At 42.6% G+C, this 6,506-nt stretch overlaps 1 protein-coding gene across 1 annotated transcript in view; it reads right to left on the reverse strand.

Moving 5' to 3' along the window:
* LOC144368119 (guanylate-binding protein 6-like) overlaps positions 1-5,919 on the reverse strand; it is a 38,473-nt gene extending 32,554 nt beyond the window's left edge. Inside the window, 1 exon segment of the mRNA XM_078026670.1 lies at positions 5,781-5,919. The gene's annotated coding sequence lies outside the window, so the exon portion shown is untranslated.
* Positions 5,920-6,506: the final 587 nt, after the last annotated feature.

A 6,506-nucleotide genomic window follows, 5' to 3' on the forward strand; every position in this document is an offset into this window, starting at 1 on the left:
AAGAAAAATAAAGGAAATTAAGTATGTGAAGTTTGGGGAGGGCAGAAAACAAAAGGATGCAGTAGAGGTGGCTCTGGGAGATAACTTTAGGAATTTAATTATTTTGCCAATGTGAAATTGGAGCAAGTAGGAATTTGCATTTTTCACATTTAAATTTCAGTTTAAGATAAAGTGTGTTTATTTTATAGAAGGAAAACCAAGTAGCAATATAATTGCAGAGGATTTGTAAATTAATGTATGAGGTGCACTCATTCAAAACATATTGATACACTGACCATTCTTCATGTTTTTAGCTGTCTATGGCTCTTTGGTTATTTCTGACATAACACTGAACCATGTGACATCCGTTTGTTGGGGTGGGAAGACATGGGGTAAAAAAAAAATCTTAACTAATGATTGTGGTCCATCAGGGTCCATGAACAGATACATAGTAAAATATATCTGCAGTATTACAATTTCTCTATAAAAAGGCTTGTGCACTGAGGATGACCGTGAAAAGTAGGTTGAGAAACATTTCCCTATGCACTCCAGCATGTTCTCTCTTGTACTGCAGACTTTGGAACAAAAACGTTTGGTTTAACCAAACTAACTTTCCTCTTGTTCTACCTCTATAGCCTTCTCTGGCAATGGGAATAGCTTTGGTTCTTCTGAGTCTTTAGAAAGTTTCTTTAAACAATGTCTAACTCTCCTGAACTTCCTTGATGCAAAATATTTTGGTTTTCTGAAACATTTTCAGTAACCTCCCTAAGCTTTAAAACAGCTCTCTTATGACTGATTTTTGAGTTTTGCTGAACTTTCTGAACCCATGTTTCAGTTCCTCTATCAACTGTCATTCAGTTCTACACAACAGTCTACAGAATCACACTTTCAAAAGGATATCCATCCAGGGTGTGGGGTATAGCTCAGTGGTACTGCATATGCTCAGCCTGGGTTCCATCCCCAGCACCCAAAACCAAGCCAAACCAAATAATAACAACAAACCCATCCAACACCAGAAAATGTTCCTAAATTTGCTCCTAAAACACTTCTAAGTAGATAGTTGTTTTTGTTGTTGTTTTCGTGTCTGATATTTAAAAAGACCATACTCATTTTCTACTTTTTAATAATTAAGATATTTTCAATATATTCCTGAAAATTACCTATTTTAGATGAAGCTCTGAGAGGTACCCTCTTATCCTTCTATGCTAATCCTGGGAGCAACGGGGAGTATACTCATGTGCTAGATGTGTAAGGCTACATTAGTTTGTCTCCTTTCTTGCCCTGCCTGATGCATCTCTCTTTCCTATTTTAATAGTAAAGGAATGGACAATATCTAGCAGGTCTCAATCATACAGTATTTTGGTCATACTTCATTTCTTTTGCCTCTTCCTTTTTATTTATTCTGGCCCTAACTGTGGAGAGATTGTCTGGATCTTCCTTCCACTTATGCTAATTCTCTCCTCAAGGTCATTTCTGGCTGTAGCCTCCACACTGGGCCACAATTAGTCCTACTTCCAACTAAACTGGTTTGAAATCTTCCTCTCAGGTAAATTCAGTTCCTAATTAAAGAAATCCACCTGGACCATTACCCTTCTACACTGCCAAAGTACTCAAATATTGAAGTACTTAATATATTTGCAACCTAAGGTGTTTTTAAAAAAATAACTTTATTTATTTTTTAATGTGGTGCTGAGGATCAAACCCAATGTCTCACACATGCTAGGCAAGTGCTCTACCACTGAGCCACAACCCCAGCTCTTAATATGGTTTTTATATCACACTTGGAGCAATTTATTAATGAAATTTAGTTATCTCATGTGGCGCCTAGTGGTCTAGTGGCCTTAAGAACCATGACCTCCGGGGAAATGTAATGTCAGTTAAACTAGCGGAAAAGGCTGAAAGGAACAAACTTCAAAGTGATGAGGAGGATGTCACTAACAATCATGTAATAGAAACAAATAATTTGAGTATGTTTCCTAATTATTTTAAGGATCTCTTTCAAAACATATGATTTGTTTTTCATTCAGGAAACAAAAATCTTTGAAGTGCCCCTAACCTTAGTTTTATATACTGTACTTCTTGAAAAAATAACTTGAAAAAAATATTTTTTAAAAGCATGAGGGTATGTGTTATTTGAATTAGAAATACACTAAGGATTCAGAGGGAGGCATATGGACTCAGGAAGGAAGTGGAGTTTAGGCTGTGCTTTGAAGATGCAGAATTTCAGCTAGCAGGGATGTGGTCAAGGGTGAGGTGTGAGGGGGGCAGATACTGCCATTGTCTGGTGCCTTGAGTGATAAACAAGGCTGAGAACCAGGAAAGGCAGAAAACAGGAAGTGTGTTTGCCAAAAACATACAGATTCCTGTCACTGAAATATTGCTAGTAAAGTTTTAAAAAATATGCAATGTAGGGCAAAGGAAAAACTACAAAAGGGCAGTATATATTTCTAATTCAAGACTACAAAAAAGGATGTGATTCAAAAGTTAAAGATACTAAAATCTGACATAGACTTCAGTACAGCTGTATAAAGAAGGAATCTGTGCTTTCCATGTGTAATTACATTTAATCCACACAACAACCAGCTACGTACGTTTTATTAATTCCATTACACACGAGGAAAGGAAAACCAGGGCTTACAGAAGTTCAATAATGTAAGCTCCTTTGTATTCCTGCTAGGCAACTGAGGCAAAATATGATAGCTATTCCTTTAATAATCCTATCTTGAGGATACCCTTTTTACTCCATGCCAATGATTTAAACCTTTTTAAAAAAGTAAATGAATTCAAGAACATCTCCATAGTAATGTCACCCTCATTGGTTGTAATAAGCTTTCATGAGTGGTGCAGGAATGGAGATATAGCCAACACTCCAGGTATGATGTGTGAACTCTTGGGAGTAAGACCCTCTTCTCCATGTAGAAGACAATAGCTGATGGGCAGGAGTGAATAGTCCATTAGGCCAAGTTTTAATTCATTCATTTAATAAAAATCTGTGGTAAGAACATAGATTTTTGAAATAAATGACTCTGACTGAAAATTAGAGTCCTGCTGGATACTAGATACATGCAAAACCTTGGACAGATTACTTTCTCAACCTCTGTTTCCTCATATAGACATTATGTCAAGTCAACAATAAATTAAGGTAGGAATAATAAGAGCCTTTGGATAATGAGAGAAAGTGTATCATTAAGACTAAAGAGGCAGGGCCTGGTGGTGCACAACTGTAATCCCGGTGACTCCAGAGGTTGAAACAGCATGATCTCAAGTTCCAGGCCAGCCTGGGCAACTTAGTAAGATCTTGTCTCACAATAAAAAATAAAAAGGGTTTGGGTTGTAGCTCAGTGGTGCAGGACCAGGGGTGGGAGGAAAACAACAATAACAACAAAAACAAAACAAAACAAAAAACTAAGGATGTTTGTTCTCATTAGGCATTAACTTAGCTCTAAGGTATTTGGAAAGTCACAAACTGAGCTCCTTTCTTCTGTAAAATGTGGATGGCCATCCATTCTAGGGGTCTGTTATAAGAATCGGAGATAATGTGTTAGGGACTTGGAGCAGCCAGACTATATTGTATAGCAATACATCATATAAAAAATCATTACCACTTGCTTGCCAAAATAAGGTATAGTTTCCATTTCATTTCTTTTTAAACTTAGGCTTTATTCTAAATGTACTGGTTACTATAACTTAATAATACTATACACTATTGAAAAGGGCTGGGGCTGTAGCTCAGCAGGAGAGCACTTGCCTGGTATGTGTGAAGCACTAGGTTTGATCCTCAGCATCACATAAAAATAAATTAAAAAATATTCTGTCCATCTACAACTAAATTTTTTTAAAAAAAGTGATAACAATAATTTGGCAAAAATTGAAACTTAGGAATTAAAACAGTTCTCATTTTGTCTTTTTTGTTGTTTATAACTGTCTCATTTTTAAAGATAAACTTCATATAAGTGAAAAAATATTCATTTCTCTTACAGCACTTAATGTAGTCTTTCACTGGAAGCATTCCCTTAAAAACATTACATAAGCACCTCATTAATTCAACAAATTCATTAAATAAAACTAATAATCACTTCATTAAATATTAATAAAGATATTAATTAAATTTGAAAACAGACTAGCATCACTAACAAAATTATCAAAACTTCACTAGTAAGAAAATTGTTAACTGTGCTTACTGTCTTCTATACAATCACTGGGTTGTTGGATCCTTTCTACAGCAAATCTATTGTGAACCATAGAAAATATCCACCTTGACATCTGTTCCCCCCTCTTTCCTAAAGAAAACAAATAGACCCCAGGACAAGACAGAATTTAAGTTAGTCATTCCACAGGAAAGCAAATCTGTTTTACACCTTTGGCCTTTCCTGTTTAAGCAGTCACAAGAAATGCAAATATCAAAGATTAGAACTGTAAAAATCTAATCTGTTACCTTAATCCACACATCCAATATGGTTTATGAATCTGAGCAAATTCTGTCAAGTTCAGGCTACATTTTGAGTTTTCTACAAATCATTAGAAAATAAAGAGAATATATACATGTATAAGACTGACCACGCTGTCAGTTTGGCAGTGTTGGGACAACCGAGAAAATTACCTGTCCAGGCTGAAGCTTTATCTGCTTTAGGAAACCACCACATCCCTGTCCAGAAATGTGACCGTTTGTTAAGGCTACATTTCTTGTACTACTGAAGTATGTGACTAAAATGGAACTGCGATTTCCTCTACCCATACCTCTCTCCTCTGAGGTTGTGTTAAATAGGGTAATTCAAACCTCCCTCTGCCAAATGCCGGCACTCCTATGAAGATTGATTGGTTCTTATTTTTTACTTTAAGGAGGATGGTAACCTGAAAATGTTCCTAATTGGTTTGCTGGGAGTTTGAAATACTTAAGGAATTTGAAACCTAGTGAAGTTTGGCCCTCCAAAATATCCGCATAAGGATGTGGATTAAGTGCCTGGCTAGATACTGCAAACTCAGGTACTGTGCTAGGTTTTAAAGAAACTGTTTGAAATCTGATGTACACGGGCAGGCGTGGGTGGGGGGTGGGAAGAATTGGTTGAGCAAGAAAAGAAAGGCATTAGCATCTAGAGAGCACAACCTGGAGTTGCTAACTCCATCCCTAACCACCTCCTTGCTGGGAGCTAGCTGAAAAGAGGCAGATAAAGAAGGCTCAGTTCGCGGGTGAGGGAGAAGCAAGGGTCCTGGTCTCAATCGCTGGCCTAAACACCTGGCTTTTGGGGCCCGCCGGATCCGCAAAGCCCCTCTCCCGTCTCTGGTACTGCAGGTGAGCGGACAGAGCTCTCTAGTTCCCTACAAAGCCCTTCAAATTCTCCTCCACACCCCAAAGTACTAACTTTAGAGGCTCTAGGGTGGCAAGGAGAGAAAAGACCAGAAAGGGCAGGCCCTGGGGTCTCAGGGATCTTCCAGGTAGGAAAGAAAGAGGATGGATCGCGTTTTTTTCCCTCGTGTGTCCCCCTCCCCCCCACCACCACCCGCAGAACCTGCTGTGGCCGCGCTGTGCTTGGCGCCAGGCTGGGGTTCCTCGTGCGGACGCCGGTGCTAGCGTGAGATGGGTGGGGTAGGGGTTGCTGGGTTCCTAAGCAGCAGAACCGATGGTTCCAAGCACCACACGCTGGGCAGGCGACCACATTCTGCTTGTCCCAGGGCCAGGAGAAGGCAGAAAAGCAAGCAAGGCAGGGAGGGCGAGTCCTAGCTCCGGCTCTGCTAGCGGAACGAGCCCGGTGGCCCTCTACGGGCCGCCCCCCTCCATCCCTCCACGGTTCCCCCGCCCTTACCTCTGGGTGCTACGGTGTCGGCACGAGAGGGTGCTGGGGAGCGGCGAGCTGTCTCCGGGCCGGGCTTAGCGGCAGCCAGCGACGGCGGGGTCGCCCGCGGGACCGCTGCTCATGGCTTGTCGCACCCGGAGCACTGCAGCCGTGGCCACCGCGGCGCCTTCCTCCTCGTCCTCTTCGCGGGCTCCGAGCCGGGACGCAGCTAACGCCCCAGCCCTGCAGCCCTCCTCCTCTGCGCCTCCCCTGCCGCGGACGGAGCCGCCTCCAGCGCCGCCCCGCGTGCAGCGGGGCCAGCGGCAGCCAGCGCCGCCCAGCGCCCGGCCCCGGGGTCGCCGCCGCCGCCCGCCGAGCCGATTCCGCGGTGCCAGCCCCGCTGTGACGCGGGCAGCAGTGCCCGGGAACTTCTTTCCCTGCAGAGACCACCCCGGGCCCGCAGCCGGCCAGTGAAGATTGCCGCCGGCCGCCGAGGACTTGATTCAGGACAGGAAAAGAAATTTCTCCAGCCGCTTCGAGATCCAGCCACTCCGGTCTCTGAACTGCCCACCTGGCGGGCTCTGCGGAGGGAATTGGCTGTGTCTGATATCACCTCCACTCCCCATCCCTAACAATGCGCGGAAAACCCGTGGCTCCTGTGCGCGCAGCGTTTGCTCCGTTACCGCAGCTCCTCCCTTGGGTAAGTTGGTGCGGAGCAGCCACCACTAAAAATAGCTCTTCTGGGAAATCTTCGAA

Source organism: Ictidomys tridecemlineatus, chromosome 11 (assembly GCF_052094955.1).
Source record: "Ictidomys tridecemlineatus isolate mIctTri1 chromosome 11, mIctTri1.hap1, whole genome shotgun sequence".
In the NCBI taxonomy this organism is placed as follows: Eukaryota; Metazoa; Chordata; class Mammalia; order Rodentia; family Sciuridae; genus Ictidomys; species Ictidomys tridecemlineatus.